We start from the raw sequence: 16,804 nt of genomic DNA on the forward strand, positions 1-16,804 counted from the left end.
GTCCGTGTCCAGGAGATGCTCAAAGATCATCACCGGCAACCTGGCCTCAACACTGGTCCACACCTTTGTTGCTAGTTTGTACTAGCAGAATTACCATCCGCCAGTGCCACACGTAAGTAGCTCTTGGCCACGTCGCTGAAGGGTTTCGCAGTTCGTGGCCCGTCGGCTGACTGTTGCTGGGCACTTTTATTCGGATATTGTTTAGCGTCTGAGCTCTTGCCCACTCTGCTCCGTTTGTAAATATTCCTCTTCCTCGTCTTGATATCGATTGTGTTTCAGAGCGATGGGCTTCGCCTTTTGCTCGTCTGCCAGGCGTTTGCTATTGTATTCCTCAACAATCGTCTGATATTTAGAGGTCTTTTTCTTCCCGCTCGTCGACAGTACTAGCCTCCTTATTCTTAGCAATCTTGCTGGGAATATGCATGGCCTTCTGGTACTGGCTCTTGAGCAGGACACCAGTGGATCTTCACTTCTTAGTCGGTTTCCGGTGATCGACGTTCTTGTCGGCTTTCACTTTCGAGGGATCCCCGGCGTCGAGGGCTTCGCGTTAGGAGTACTGGTACTTGCTACACCCAGTTTGATGATAGTGGATTCCAGGCTGGAAGCTACTAATTCGTCTGCCGCCGGGAGGTTCAGCACAGCGGTGCTACGGCTGGCATCGAGTGTACTGCTTTTGTCTCCTGGCTGAATGCCAGCAGCTCGCCTTTTGTTGATGCACTTGACATCATCCCGTCTTCTATCGTTATTTTTTGTATTTTTAAAATTGAGGCCATGTCTTGGACCGAAGAATGTCCCCCCCTGACTGGCCCGGCCACCAGGGTAAGAGTCTTATTTGAAACTGAAGGTACCTAAGGTATTCAGAGTTCACATATTAAAGACCAAGCACCCTACTGGCCACGCAGCTCCAGGCTCTGCGCCAACAAATTATTTTTTCCCTTCAAATAAGTTTTTTTTTCGCTTCTTAACAACGGCAAATAAATATTGAAAGATAAAGGAAAAGGAAGTTATTATAAATTTAGTTCTAACGACGTAATGTCGACCGGAATAAATGTGTTATCTATAGAAATCTTTTGTATAATCAAAACGTGCAGGCAAGCTGAAGATACATCTTTGTTCAGGTTTTGAAATGGATGAATCAATTATCAAAAAGGTAGAAGACACCAAAATCAATGCGACGGTCGTAATCATTGGTTATTTCTCATTAGATTTATTTCATGGATTTATTCCGCGGCTTCCATGTAGCGGCTACATAGGCCAACTACTGTTTTTCGAAGCTTGTTTAGATGGTTTGGAGTGTATACCTGAAATTAATCGATTTTTCCCTAGTTGCTACCTGACTGAATTATTTTATTCAAAACTTAAAATTTAGTACTAATATCTGTGATCGTTTTATTTTAGTAGATGGAAAGGAAAGGCGGCGAGAAATCCTAGAACTTTTTTTCCTCTCGTTTTGCTTTGGGTTGGGATTTTTTTTATCATTCGTGTTGTATCCGAGTGAATCGTTTGTATCTCAAACTCGAAGCAGATGAAATTTCGAAACGAGTTTTGTATATTCTCCCTTGGATGGACCGCAGAGTGTTCCACCTTGTAAGCATGAAGCGTTCGGTTCGATTCATGGCGCTGGAGAAGTTTTATTTTTTTATAATATGTCTTGATTTTTTTTTCATGTTTCGGATCCGTTTTAAATCTTGAGATTTAATAAAAAAATGAAATAAAGATTTATTACAGGTTGTGATGAACGTGACAGAAATTTGGAATTTGTTTTGACTACAGCCTTCCTCACTATAAATCGTACTAATTTCAGCCCCTAATCTGCGTCTTTAAATTCTATATTTTTCCATCTAGAATAGTTTACTTTGTGCATTTGATTTTACAACCATAATACTAAATTCGCAATGAAATATGAGCAATTTTATCGAACATGAAACATATTTGCCGAAGAAAGCAGAAACTAAGCTTTTATCTCTAATCTTTATGTGGGATGGAATTGCCTGTTGTGCTTATATTTTTCTTCAAATCTAGTTTCTAACATTACTTTTGCATATGCTTGGTTTGTATACCTAATTTGAACTTAGATAAGCTGCTATGCCTCATCGAATTCCTTCATGATGTCGAGGCAACTCAGGGAAACGTAGGTTTAAAAATAGAAACGCAAGCACGCAAAATCTATCTCGAATTAAGCACAGCAATGTATGGCAAATTTTCAGTGAATATAATTCATACCCATGTCGTGTTTTGGTGTGTTTAAAAGCGGACTGGTGACGGCGAGAAAGCATACTTACCTGGCGCAGGGGTTACCGTGATCATTAAGGCGGTTCCCCCGGAGCGAGGCTTGGCCATTGCACTTGGGTCGAGTTGACCTCCGCGATTATCCCTAATGCGGATAACTCGTGCGTGCAATTTTTGGTAGCCGGGAATGGCGTTCGCGCCGTCCCGACATAATTAATCCTAAACAAAAATTAGTTCTAAGAGAGTGAGGAGTTTTATAAAACTCGTATCTCTGTCGTTGCTTTCGGGGAGAGACTTATCATCTCTCTGTTGAAGCCGCAATGGTCGTTAGCTTTTAGAAACTGTTTTCCAGGTTTATCATAATACGGGCATCACAGTTATACTTTTTGCAGAAGTAAAATGGTGGAATTTACATTTTTAGGAGTTTCACAGAAAGGCTTGTTGCCTTGGGTTCGAATCTTGATTTTTAGTTGATGATTATATTACAAGTAATAGAGAAAAGTAGCTATTTCGAAATTTCAGTAATATATATATGTTGTTATTTATGCACCTGCAGTAGTATTTCCCGGTCAATACATAAAAAATAATGGAGCGGAAGAAGGTTTACAGTTTCGTACCAGGACAGAGGCAACTCGTCACACCCTTCCTTACCTTTTCCCTGGGAATAGCACAACCGAAGCGGTTCGCGGGTGTAATACGCTCCTTTTTATAATTCGCAAAACACACCATGAGTGTGAATTATATCGAAAGTAAATCCGTCCAAAGCTTAGCCGGTATATTATTATTAAATTTTATTGAAAGATATCGGAATGGGGAGTATTTTGAGGCTTGGATTTCATGTTTTTCTGTTAGGTAATTTGCAGAACTAAGTCCTGTCTCACTATCCAACACGGATACATTTGTAGTTCATAGTTCCTATATCTTTTTTTTAATCGATGTACCTGTTTGCCAGAAAGATGCATGCAATAGACAGCCAGGAAACAAATTTAAGTTTTAAGTTAAGTTTTACGAAAAATCTTAATCAAAACGAAATTTTCTAGATCTTCATATTACAATGAATTTATCTTAGCTACATTCTCCATTTAGGAAAAAGGATGCCATAACACCAACCGCTTTGCCCTAGGATTTTTCGTGTGGATATAATTCATACTCTTGTCGTGATTTCGAATGGATATAAGCTAAACTGTGACGGCGAGAAAGCATACTTACCTGGCACAGGGGTTACCGTGATCATTAAGGCGGTTCCCCCGGAGTGAGGCTTGGCCATTGCACCTGGGTTGAGTTGACCTCCGCGATTATCCCTAATGCGGATAACTCGTGTGTGCAATTTTTGGTAGCCGGGAATGGCGTTCGCGCCGTCCCGACATAAAAAGTCCTAAACAAAAGTTGGTTCGAAGAGAGAGATAGTTTTATAAGACTCTCTATCTCTGTCGTTGCTTTGATGGAGAAGACACGTGGGTTTCTTCCTTTCTAGGCCAAGGTGATGCCAGTATCGCTCTTCCTTCCGCTTTAGTAGTCGCTCTGGTAAAGCTACTTCAATCTAAATTGTTTCCTGTGGATTAGAGTAGATTGTCGTCTTTTGGATTCAGATATGAGCGTCCTTGTGCCTTGGGTTCGATTTTCAGTTATAATGTCGTAATGGCATTTATAGAGCGGTCGAATTTGCTTATTATAAATAATTGGGGATGGCATTGGTAGGAAACTGGGTATTTTTTGTGAATCTCTTTATCTGATTTCTGTTATTTGTTTTCTATAGTGAAACTGATGGACTTCTATGAGGCAATGAATAATAAGTCCAGGGCGCAATGTGGCACGCAGAAATGTTCGGAAAATCGAACTTGTGCGTTGAGTTATACACTGTCAAACAAATTGCGCAACGGGGCAATGCGAAACGTTGCGTTGTACAATTGCATTTCCCATACACTTAGTGAAATTTTGTTCAAACAAACAACAACGGTATGAGTAACATGCCACTAAAATGGTATTGCATCTATCTGTATTGTTATCGGGACGGGTAAGAGGGTAAGGCGATGGCCTGCCTTCTACATTGGGGCGATTAATTACTCTAGCAGTTTAGTTATGATTCGAAAATAGCCCTTTTTTGAGGTGCCGTAACTTTAAGAGAAGTGGAAAGAAAGGATATTTTTTTCCTTCTATATATCCTTTTTACACTCTTATTGTTCGGGAGTATGGTTGGCAAACCCAACTTTATCATGATGATATCAAAATACCCCCCATTAGACGGAGGGAATTTGAGCGAGAGGATATCCTTTATAACTACGGAAATAGGGCTCAAAATTAAATTATTTTAAGTCCAATACAACTCGCAACCTTGTCGTGTTTTTGCGATGATAAAAGGGAGCGTCTTTCCACCTATTCATCAACATAATCTCCTTCAAGGGTTATACAATCATTCCAACGCTTCTGTAACTTTTCAATGCCATGTTTGTAGAACGATTTGCCTTTTGACTCAAAATGAGCCTCAGTAGCAGCGATCACCTCCTCATTTGAGCGAAATCTTTTTCCCTGGAGCATCTTTTTGAGATCCGCAAAGAGCCAGCAGTCGCTGGGGGCCAGATCCGGCGAGTACGGAGGATGAGGAAGCAGTTGGAAGCCTAATTCGTTGAATTTGGTCATCGTTTTGATTGACTTGTGGCACGGTGCGTTGTCTTGATGAAAGATGACTTTCTTCTTCTTCATGTGTGGGCGTTTTTTTCGCTATTTCGGCCTTCAAACGATCCAATAACACCATGTAGTAGTCGCTATTGATGGTTTTTCCTTTTTCAAGGTAGTCAATAAAAATTATACCATTCGCATCCCAGAATACGGACGCCATCGCTTTGCCGGCCGACTGTTGTGTTTTTGGCCGCTTCGGGCGGCTTTTACCGGTCGTACGCCATTCAGCTGACTGCCGACTTGACTCCGGAGTGAAATGGTGAATCCATGTTTCGTCCACTGTCACATATCATCATCATCAACGGCGCAACAACCGGTATCCGGTCTAGGCCTGCCTTAATAAGGAACTTCAGACATCCCGGTTTTGCGCCGAGGTCCACCAATTCGATATCCCTAAAAGCTGTCTGGCGTCCTGGCCTACGCCATCGCTCCATCTTAGGCAGGGTCTGCCTCGTCTTCTTTTTCTACCATAGATATTGCCCTTATAGACTTTCCGGGTGGGATCATCTTCATCCATACGGATTAAAGTGACCCGCCCACCGTAACCTATTGAGCCGGATTTTATCCACAATCGGACGGTCATGGCATCGCTCATAGATTTCGTCATTGTGCAGGCTACGGAATCGTCCATCCTCATGTAGGGGGCCAAAAATTCTTCGGAGGATTTTTCTCTCGAACGCGACCAAGAGTTCGCAATTTTTCTTGCTAAGAACCCAAGTTTCCGAGGAATACATGAGGACTGGCAAGATCATAGTCTTGTACAGTAAGAGCTTTGACGCTATGGTGTCATTTCGAGCGAAACAGTTTTGTAAGCTGAAATAGGCTCTGTTGGCAGCCAACAATGGTGCGCGACTTTCATCGTCATAGCTGTTATCTGTTGTGATTTTCGACCCTAGATAGAAGAAATTTTCAACGGTCTGCAAGTTGTAGTCTCTTATCTTCATTGTTTTTGTTTGACTAGTGTGATTCGATGTCGTTCGTTCTTTTGGTTTTGGCGCTGACATTGCCACCATGTACTTAGTTTTGCCTTCATTATTGTGCCGCCCAAGATCTCGCGTCGCCTGCTCGATCTGGATGAAGGTAAACTGTACATCTCGGGTTGTTCTTCACATTATGTCGATATTGTCAGCGTAGGCTAGTAGTAGTTGGGTGGACTTGAAGAGGATGGTGCCTCTCGCATTTACATTGGCATCGCGAATCACTTTCTCCAGGGCTAGGTTGAAGAGGACGCATGTGATGAAATACTAATGTCATTCGACGTAAATGCGCTGTTCCCAAGTGTAGCGATGAAGGAAGCTCTACACTTGTTGGATCATGGCACAAGAAAATTCATCCGAATGGAGGAAGAAGGCTAAACTGTATAAGAAACTGGCTTTTATGTGCATCAGTGAATCCTATTCCTCCGGGGCAGAAATGGGCAATCCCCTCACCGCTGCTATGTGAGGTATTTATGGAGAACCTAAAAATGAACTAGAGGAAGCTTGTGCACTCCCGAGATTCTGGATCAGATACGTGGATGGTGTATTAGCAATTATCAAAAGGGAAGAAGCAGGAACAATTCTCGAGAAACTCAACCGGGCACACAGGAACATCGATTTCACCATGGAGATCGAAAATGGAAGAGGAGATATCGTTCCTAGACATAAAAATAATGCGGGAAAGAGGGGATTTTGAATTCGGCATCTACCGGAAACCGACCCAGCCACAACAAACCATCACATACACCTCAAATCACGATTTCCACCATGAGATAGCGGCAACTTTTTGATTCACAGAATAGGAAGAGAGAAGAAATAAAGAAACGAACTACATTCTGGAAACAGCAAAGAAAAACGGATACAACAGGAACCTCATCGTAAATCAGATAAAAGAAACTACGCCAGACCTCAAGATAGCAACTTTCAACACTCTTCGAGGAGGTGAACACAGAACCTAGGCAATGGATAACATTAACCTATTCGGGTCGGGCGCAGAACGTCAAAAGGCGGCTACATAAACGTGGATTCCGGGTTACCTCGAACAGTAGGCGATACCTTTTAGGATCCGGTTACAATCAGTCAAAGACAAAAAAGAGTACGAAAAAGGCGACATTTATAAGATTTCCTTCCCAGACTGCGGGCTAACAAAATGACTAGTTCACACCAGGGGAGGCCGAATCCGCTAAAAATAAGAATAACTCATACAGAAGGTCCGCGGTTGCTAGACACATAATAGAGCAGGGACACCATTTGTCGTTAGACAACGCCAACATCTTGAAGGAAGTGAGCAGCGAGAGTGTCCACATCTTGAAAATTCCCCCCGAAAAAAGGCTAAACACGGACAGAGGCAACAATTTTCCACCTTAGTGAAACTTTTAGGAAGGACTAGGAGAAGAATAGAAGCCTAATTAAGATACTATAATCACAGCAATTGTGCATTTTTTCAGAAGATAAAGCACTGAGGAAGGGGACAGTTGGTCCTCGAAATAGGTATTTGAATAAGTTAGATACTTCTAGCCAATAAAAAAGAAAAATATCTTCCAAGGCAAACTTTCATTTTAAGACTTTGGCTAGCAATTTGAATAAATATCATCTTTTCCACAAAAAGAACGCAAACATGCGACAGGTAGCGAGTCACCGATAACACGGTTCACATTGAAAATGCGATGTGCCAACTTCCGGAACTTCCCCATTCTCGCTCAGGTAAAAATATTTTTATTAGAAGTGTTTATACCATAATGAATTGCCACTGATAGTGAATGATCGGATTTCAACCAATCATAGATTAGTTACTATGCATATTTTTGAGTTTTGACCTCTAGTTGCACCACTGTGCAGGTGTCAGTTAATTTGTTTGGGTTTCATGCGACCCAAATGTGCCAATCCTCTTTTCTATTTATTTTTGTATGATATAACTTAAAAGTTTTTCTTTACATGTTGAAAGTAAAAGAACAATTTTACATTTTCATAAGAATAATACAAAAATAGACTAACACCACCAAGTTATCAGTTTCCTCCGTCTTGATTGACTTGCATGTCACAATGTGCACTTCTACCGCATCTTTTGCCCTAAGTTCGCAGGAAACAGCTGTTTTCTGTGATAAAGCAACGCAAAACAAATTTTAAAAAATGTTCCAAAACCTTGGACAATCCATACGGACTCAAAGGGTCTAAGGTTTTTAATATTGGGCTAAATACTCAATATTTTTTAGAAGGAAAAAACTACGACAGAATCAAGTAACTGCACTTGCTTTTTCATAAAACGAATTTATCGTTACTAGATTGAAATTTGAACACGATTCGTCATTATATTACAAAGGCACATCTTTCTCCGAGTTTTTTCTTGCTCCGGCGAGCGATACTATGAGTTGAACGCAACTGAATCCTCCATTCAGAAAAGTGTGAGCACATGCTACACGCCAAACTCGAAACATTTCTGTGTACTTCGCCATAGAATTATTTTCTGTGGATATAATTCATACCCATGTCGTGTTTTCGTGTGTTTAAAAGCGGACTGGCGACGGCGAGAAAGCATACTTACCTGGCGCAGGGGTTACCGTGATCATTAAGGCGGTTCCCCCGGAGCGAGGCTTGGCCATTGCACTTGGGTCGAGTTGACCTCCGCGATTATCCCTAATGCGGATAACTCGTGCGTGCAATTTTTGGTAGCCGGGAATGGCGTTCGCGCCGTCCCGACATAAATAATTCCTAAACAAAAATTTGTTTTAAGGGTAGTAGGCGGAGATCTAAAGGGTGCGTTTTATAATTCCCCTTTATTGTCTCTGTCGTTGCTTTGAGAGAGAGACACGTTGGTTTCTTCCTTTCTGAGCTCTCTGGCTAGGCCAAGAGTATGTCAGTAGTCGCTCCGATGAGGCTACTTCAATCTAAATTGTTGAATATTTAGGGGTATTGCTTCCTGTGGAGAGATTGTCGTCTTTTCGATTCATACATATATGGCTGAATCTTTATTTCCTGGTTTCGATTTCAGTTATAATGTAGTGGCATTTATAGAACGGTCAAATTTCCTTATAAATAATTGGGGATGGAAAATGAGATAAGGTTTATAATGGAAGGATTTTAGAAATTGCGGCATCTTTTTGAACAAGCACCATTTTTAAGGCTTTTTTTTTGCAAAACAAGACCTTATTAAAATCAGTTCAATGTCTGTCTTTTTGGCTGGGGGAAATCCATCATGGATACGCATGCCGGATTCTTACCGACTAAAACCTCCCATATTTTTTCCACACTCTCCCCGCGGGACCACCGTTTCGGTATTGCTTCGCGAGGCTGTTCAGTTCTCAGCTGTTCACTCTAAACGAGCTGCTACCGCTGCTTTTAGTTGCTGGCGGATCCGTTTCACCATTGCAACTGCCGCCTCCCATGCTGTATTTGATTGCACCATGTACCTTATCAGATTTTCCACCGTTAAACGGGTATTTAGCTCTGTTTCAAGCTTTTTTCTTGAGCTTTTGAATCGTGGGCAGGTGAAGAAAACGTGTTCTGCACTTTCGGCTGTACCTTCACAGGACAATCGGGCGATTTATCTAGGCCGAACCTATAGAGGTAACTCCTGCATTCACCGTGTCCGGTTAAGAACTGAGTCAGATCGTAACTCGTCTTACCGCCTGTGTGTCCACCGGCCATTCTCCGTCTGGTCCCATGCTGTTTGCCATGCAGCCAGTGACTGCAAACGCTCACTTTGCTTGTTTAGGCTTGCTTCCTGATTTTCGTGCAGACGACTTGCCTCATTGGTTAGAATATCCACCGGGATCATCCCCGCAATTACGCATGCTGCCTCATAAGATGTTGTTCGGTAGGTGCAACATGTTCGGAGAGCGCTTAATCGATATGTAGTTTGAAGCTGTCTACGATTTTCTTCGACGCCGACGCCCACACTGGTGCCGCGTATAAAAGTACAGAGTTGACGACTCGCGATAAGAGTAATCGTCGACTGTACTTCGGGCCGCTTACATTTGGAAAGCATTCTTGCCAGTGTTGAGCTGATTGTCGCCGCTTTCTGCCCAGTAAGCTATAAGTGAAGTTTAAAGCTCAGCTTGGAGTCGAATATTACTCCCAGATATTTCAGCGATGGCTGAGCGCTAACAACATGCGCCCCGATGCAAATTTTAATGGTTTTATGTTTCCGCCGCTTTGTAAAGAGCACCAACTCCGTCTTGTATTCGGTAAGCTCCAGCCCATGGTCTTTAAGCTTGACTTGATCGTCCATATAGTCTCGTTCGCATATATCTGTACTTCGTTGGGGTAATTGGATGTTATGACCACTTCAAAGTCATCTGCGAATCCGACGACAACGGCTCTGTTTGTCTGCTGTCCGTCTGTCTATACCCCGCACTTATCTCAGAAACGGCTGTACCGATTGACACGAAATTTGATGAGAAAGTGGGAACTGTGAACGTCCGGACATGCAGTGAGTGATATCCTTCTACGTTCAGACTGGAGGGGGGGGGGGGGGGTCCCCATACATGTGAGAGGAGGGTGTACAATTTTTTTTCACTGAATATAGTCATGTGGGGTATCAAATGAAAGGTGTCGATCAGTACTTTTCAAAGCTGGTCTTAGTTTTGAGAATTGTTAGACATGCGGGGAGTGGGAGGGGTGGAAAGTGATGATTTCTTTAACCACTCGAAAAATCTGAAAAAAAAAAATCATAAAGCTATTCGCTTTTCAGCCCAAAGTTACAGAGAAAGTACAGCTTTGAAAGAGTATTAAAATTCTTGATTTCCTTTTTATTCAAAAACAATACATTTTTCAATGACGTCCATCGCGTTTGGAGAAGGGCCCGTACCAAATTCGAGTTTAAAAATATTGTAAGCATATAGTAAATTTGAGTGGAGGTGGAGTATTAGTCTGGGGGTGTATGGCATCGCCTGATGTTGGGAAACTTGCTTTTATCGACCAAAATATGGACAGGACTGTTTATCATAATATTCTTAAGGAAATTTTAAAAGCTAGCGCTGGTCTCGGGTTTTATATAATATTTCTCACACTCTAAATACTCCATGCAGTCTCCCGACTTTGATCCTGTAGAACATTTATGGGATAATGTAGAAAAACTCCTTCGACAACACGAAATATTCAATAGGACATTCCGGTTTTGCGCCGAGGTCCACGAATTCGATATCCTAAAAGCTGTCTGGCGTCCTGAACTACGTCATCGCTCCATCTCAGGCAGGGTCTGCCTCGCCTTCTTTTTCTACCATAGATGTTGGCCTTATGGACTTTCCGGGCTGGATTATCCTCATCCATACGGATTAAGTGACCTGCCCAACGTAACTTATTGAGCCTGATTTTATCCACAACCTGACGGTCATCATATTGCTCATAGATTTCGTCATTATGTAGACTACGGAATCGTCGAATGATGACATTATTTGCCAAAAGTTAAATTCATCGACTAGCTACAGTTCCGAGGGAGAAGAACTGAACATATGAGCCCCCCATGCTTGCTTAACTCGACTAAGTTGAATTATTTGCACTGTCCAAAATTGTTGCCATACGGGACTCTATATCGTCCTGCCTGCAAACCTACCAAAAAGGCAATCTAAAAAAATAATTTCTTCACTTTCTTCTACACGTTATAGATTACTCATAATCCATCTTATGTATATGAAATTCTTTCGAAATGTAGTCGCGGTCTTTAATTTTTTATAATAATAATAATAATCGTTGGCGCAACAATCCATATTGGATCTAGGCCTTGAAGTGTGTTAGAGCACTTCATTCAAGACCGTAACGGTACACTACAGTATACTGTAGGAGGCAATGTGGTCAGCATTGCGCTCGCCCGAGATTATTACTCTGATTTGACTCAGGTACTCATTCACAGCTGAGTCGACTGGTATCCGATGTCAAATCACGATACAAATTCCACTGTCACCAGTGAGATTTGAACCGCGACCTTCCGCACGACAGCCTTGTGCTCTAACCACTCAGCTATCCGGATACCTTTAACCTTTACCTCTTTAATTTTTTACATTATTAAAAATGCTTGGAAATTAGAATTAGTCGAAACTACTTTTTAGAATTTCTAGAATTAGTCGAAACTACTTTTTTCTAATTTTCAGCAGCTTCTGTACAATAGTCCACTTCGAAGACAATTTTGTGAATCTATTGTTCTCCTTTTCCTCAGGGCTTTAAGTCGTTTCGGACCTTAGGTTCCTTCAATATTTGCCTCCAACTAGCTTCGTGCAGTGACCGCATTTCCAATTGCATATGCCTAATTCGGCGTCATCGTCGAGATTGTCTTCCTGTGTTTCCTTTGGTTTTCCGACTGGTTTTTTTTTCTGTCATTTTTCTCACATCGCATGGGAGTCTTTGTACTCGTAAGATGGTGGAGGCTGATTCCTGACTCCTGGCTCATCATAGCTTTCATAGGATTTGTTGTCGCACCTGGCGCTCTATTCATGTCCCGCGTGAACTGCCCCCAATATTATTCATAGGACCTTCCTTTCAATGTCACTTAGCATTTTTTATTGTTGCCTGATTTAAGGTCCACGCTTCGCTATCAAAACATATCACAGGTCTAATGATCATTTTGTAGAAGTACAGTTTTGCCGCTGTCGTTATAATTATTCACTATACAGTACTGACCTGTTATAGATCGCGGCCCAAAAGCCTTGATATATGCCAATCAGATTTTCATCGTAAAGTCTCAGTCTTTTCTTTAGACTTTGGGGAATACGTTGTATGAGTTCCATAGTAGCAAACCTCTTCTGTAATTTTCGCATACCAGTTTATTTTTTTTGCCGATTGGATGAGTGATGCTTTTACATTGGTCACCCGGTAGCTCCTCTTTACAGATTGGTTGAATCAGCATGTGGCTCTACTTTACCAAATAGCTGCTCCAACCTTTCAGGATTTCCAGCGGTGTGTTGTCAATGCTTGGTGTTTTGTTTGATTTCAGGTTTTTTATGGTACTATCCACCTCTGCTGTGGACCGGGAATCAACTCCAGAAATAGAGTGTTCACGTTCCAAAGAAAATCCCTCCATTACTGTTGATGACTTGGACGGTTTTATGAGTTTCGAGACGGATTTGTTGTTGTTTTAGGCTGTCTGAAATGAATCTGAATGTTTGGAAGGTGCCTCAACAAAGAAGTAAATGTGTTTTAACATTCACCAAGGGAACCCTAAAATTATAGTCTTTTTTGTTTGGGTTCCGAAACCAAGAGGGATTGATATATTAGGGACAGTCAGACATACTGTCTTCGTGATTGCAACCAAATATTCAACGCAAATCAGCCCCTTCTTTCGGACAAAAAAGTCAAAGTTCAACATAAAAATCTTTTAACTTTACACGGGAAAATATTTTTTGCTCGTCCGTAAAGGCCGGTATTTGGAGATTTACGGGAACAATTACAACCCGTGATGCCTGTTTGGTCGTTCTCAGTAATCCAGGATAATTACAGATCATAGTCAAGCCCTGTGTGAGTTATAGTATCCTGGTTAAGAGGGTATTTTCCTTCAATTTTATAAAAACTGCGTGACTGAAAGATTTACAATGGAACCATCTGACATTGAATCTTTGTTGTACTATTTTAAAAATTCTTCTATTTTGAAGATAGCGTTTGAAATATGAATTAATTATAATACATATGTTCAAAGTTTTTTTCAAAATCAATTTAATTTGTTGTCATTGCCTACATTTTGAATTTTAATAAACTCATTTTCAATAACAAAGATATCACCAAGATAATAGAAACAACCGGAAACAGAACGAAATCAAGTAATCTTTAATGAATATCAAACAACTGACGACAAAATTGCCAAGATTTGATTATAAAAATTCAGTTAAAATAAAAGTTCAGAACGAAACTTAATCTGAGTATCAAAAACTGAAGCAAAGATTGCGCATTTCTGATGATAACAATTACTTGATTTTATAGGTTGAATTCAGATTATGAGAACATAAAAAAGAAAAAAATCCATACGACTATAACTCACTGAGGAACTGGTCCTCGAAATATCGGTATATTACAAATAAAAATTCTTATTCAGCATTTCAGAGAAATTAAGTTTTTTTCATTTCGGCTTTTCTTACTAAAAATAAGCCGGACTAAATGGTATACATAACAATAGAATTCGCTATAATACAGTTTATTCAAATAGATTCCGTATTTCGGAAATCAGTTGTTCCCTCTTCCTGTGTTTATTTCCTTCCCTTGTTCCTGTTTTCAGCATCTATTTTTTCCTCTTCTCAGAAGGAAATAAACACTGAAGAAGGAAAGAACTGAATCCCGAAATACGGTATAATAGTGATAATTAATCTTTTATATTGCTTCATTGTTTCAATAATTATTTTTAATTTGATAATACATTCCGGTTGCTCGCGAAATATAAATTTCTGTTCAAATTTTCAAGTAACGCGCACGATTCGTCATTTGATTACAAATGTACATTCTCCTCGGAGTTTTTCCTCACTCCGACGAGCGATACTATGAGCTGAACGCAACTGAACCCTCAATTTAGAAAAGTGTGGGCATTTTCTACATGTCAAGTTCGAAACATTTCTGTGTGCTTCGCTATGAAATAATTTTCTGTGGATATAATTCATACCCATGTCGTGTTTTCGTGTGTTTAAAAGCGGACTGGCGACGGCGAGAAAGCATACTTACCTGGCGCAGGGGTTACCGTGATCATTAAGGCGGTTCCCCCGGAGCGAGGCTTGGCCATTGCACTTGGGTCGAGTTGACCTCCGCGATTATCCCTAATGCGGATAACTCGTGCGTGCAATTTTTGGTAGCCGGGAATGGCGTTCGCGCCGTCCCGACATAAATAATCCTAAACAAAAATTAGTTCTAGGAGAGAGTTTCGTAAAACTCTCTATCTCTGTCGTTGCTTTTGGGGAGAGACTTCTCATCATCTCTCCGTTGGAGCCGCAATGGTCGATAGCTTTTAGAAACTGCTGCACTCCAAGTTTATTATAATACAGGCTTCGCAATTGTACTTTTTGCAGAAGTTAAAACTGGTGGAATTTGCATTTTTAGGAGTTTCACAGAGGCTTGTTGCCTTGGGTTTCGAATCTTGATTTTTAGTCGATGATGATTATGTTACAAGTAATAGAGAAAAGTAGCTATTTGAAAGTTTCAGTAATATGTGTCAACTCTGCCCGTTAATTATGACGTCAGTATCTTGTCTTAAGATGTAAAATAAATTCGCATGAAAGTGAACTTTGTAGGCACTGCCAGAGTTGGTGCACAAATCTTTCCAATACTGTACATTATGCTGTTATTTATGCTACTGCAGTAGTATTCATAGGATGAATTTAGTTCAGTTTCCCGGTCAACATATAAAAAAAAAAAATATAAATGCAGCGGAAGAAGGTTTACGGTTTCGTACCAGGACAGAGGCAACTCGTCAGACGCTTCCTTACCTTTTCTCTGGGAATAAATTGCCTAACCGAAGCGGTTCGCGGGTATTATACGGTCCTTTTTATAATTCGCAAAATACAACACGGGTGCGAATTATATCGAAAGTAAATCCGCCCAAAGCTTGGCTGGAATACTATTATTAAGTTTAATTGAAAGATAATCGGAATCGGGCGCATTTCATGTTTTTCTGTTAGGTAGTTTCCAAAACTAAGTCTAAGTCCTGCCTCACTATCCCATTGGATACATTTGTAGAATTTCATAGTTGCTAAATCCTTTTTTTAAACGATGTACCTGTTTGTGATAAAGATGCATATAATAGAGAGCTAGCCAGGAAACAGATTTTAATAAGGTTTAGTTTTACACAAAATCTTAAAACGAAATTGTTTTAGATCTTCATATTACAATGAATTTATCTCAACTTCATTCTCTATTTAGGAAAAAGGATACGATAACAACCGTTGTCCTAGAATTTTTCACGTCGATATAATTCATACCCTTGTCGTGATTTCGAATAGATATAAGCTGGACTGTGACGGCGAGAAAGCATACTTACCTGGCACAGGGGTTACCGTGATCATTAAGGCGGTTCCCCCGGAGTGAGGCTTGGCCATTGCACTTGGGTTGAGTTGACCTCCGCGATTATCCCTAATGCGGATAACTCGTGTGTGCAATTTTTGATAGCCGGGAATGGCGTTCGCGCCGTCCCGACATAATTAATCCTAAACAAAAATTAGTCGTAGAGTAGTAGGCGGAGTTTTGAGATGAGCTTTGTAAATCCCTTGTATATTCTCTGTAAACAGAGTTTGAGAGGAGAGATTTGTGGTCATCTTTTTGCTTCATTAAATTTACTGAAGCTTAATAGTTGATAGCTTTTAGATATTGCATGATATTGATGCTGGTAATTATAATACATAAAGGTGTTATATTTTTTGAAAAATTAAACAGTTGATATTTGCACTCTTAAGTGTTGGTTGCAGGGGTCTATTATCGGGTCTATTCCTTGAATTTTAAGTCTATGGTTAGCTGAGTATGGTACAGTGAAGCCACTTTCTGCCTTCCAGATTTAAGGGAACAATTAGTATACATAATTCAAAGTATAATTGAAAAATCGTTATACAGTTCCATTTTATGGATATTTAATAACATGAGGGTAGGAGTAAATATTTTCTCATTTGCCTGCTCCCTCCTTGGCTGGTATCCGTCCATCTGAAATATTAGGTTGTTGCAAATGAAATGTCGGATTTTTCAATGAAGTGAAGTTAGTTATGATTTTAATGTTTAAAACTGCCGCAAGGTGACTCTGGTGGTATGGGATAATTGAGTATAAATAGTCGTTCGTTCGATCAAGGAGTCATTTCAGTTTCAATCGTCATTGAAGTTCCAAGTAAAACTCAAAGAAAAAAGCATGGAAGGGAGTCAAAAACGTCTACTTTTTCTATATGAATTTAAACTTGGTCACAACGCAGCGGAGGCAACCAGAAACATTTGCAGAGCATTTGGAACTGACGCAGCAAACGAACGAACGACACAGC

The 16,804-nt window shown here is 40.6% G+C and overlaps 5 non-coding genes across 5 annotated transcripts; all 5 read left to right on the plus strand.

The window, feature by feature from the left end:
- The first annotated feature begins 2,274 nt into the window (after positions 1-2,274).
- Positions 2,275-2,438, plus strand: LOC119653274. Its single transcript, XR_005249671.1, has one exon. It is a non-coding gene; the product is annotated as a U1 spliceosomal RNA (small nuclear RNA).
- Positions 2,439-3,430: 992 nt separating this feature from the next.
- Positions 3,431-3,594, plus strand: LOC119653277. The gene has a single exon (XR_005249673.1). It is a non-coding gene; the product is annotated as a U1 spliceosomal RNA (small nuclear RNA).
- A 4,822-nt stretch (positions 3,595-8,416) lies between these two features.
- Positions 8,417-8,580, plus strand: LOC119653286. Its single transcript, XR_005249681.1, has one exon. It is a non-coding gene; the product is annotated as a U1 spliceosomal RNA (small nuclear RNA).
- Positions 8,581-14,508: 5,928 nt separating this feature from the next.
- On the plus strand, positions 14,509-14,672 carry LOC119653288. Its single transcript, XR_005249683.1, has one exon. It is a non-coding gene; the product is annotated as a U1 spliceosomal RNA (small nuclear RNA).
- Positions 14,673-15,817: 1,145 nt separating this feature from the next.
- LOC119653290 lies at positions 15,818-15,981 on the plus strand. Its single transcript, XR_005249685.1, has one exon. It is a non-coding gene; the product is annotated as a U1 spliceosomal RNA (small nuclear RNA).
- Positions 15,982-16,804: the final 823 nt, after the last annotated feature.

The sequence above is a fragment of the Hermetia illucens genome, chromosome 3, assembly GCF_905115235.1.
Source record: "Hermetia illucens chromosome 3, iHerIll2.2.curated.20191125, whole genome shotgun sequence".
In the NCBI taxonomy this organism is placed as follows: Eukaryota; Metazoa; Arthropoda; class Insecta; order Diptera; family Stratiomyidae; genus Hermetia; species Hermetia illucens.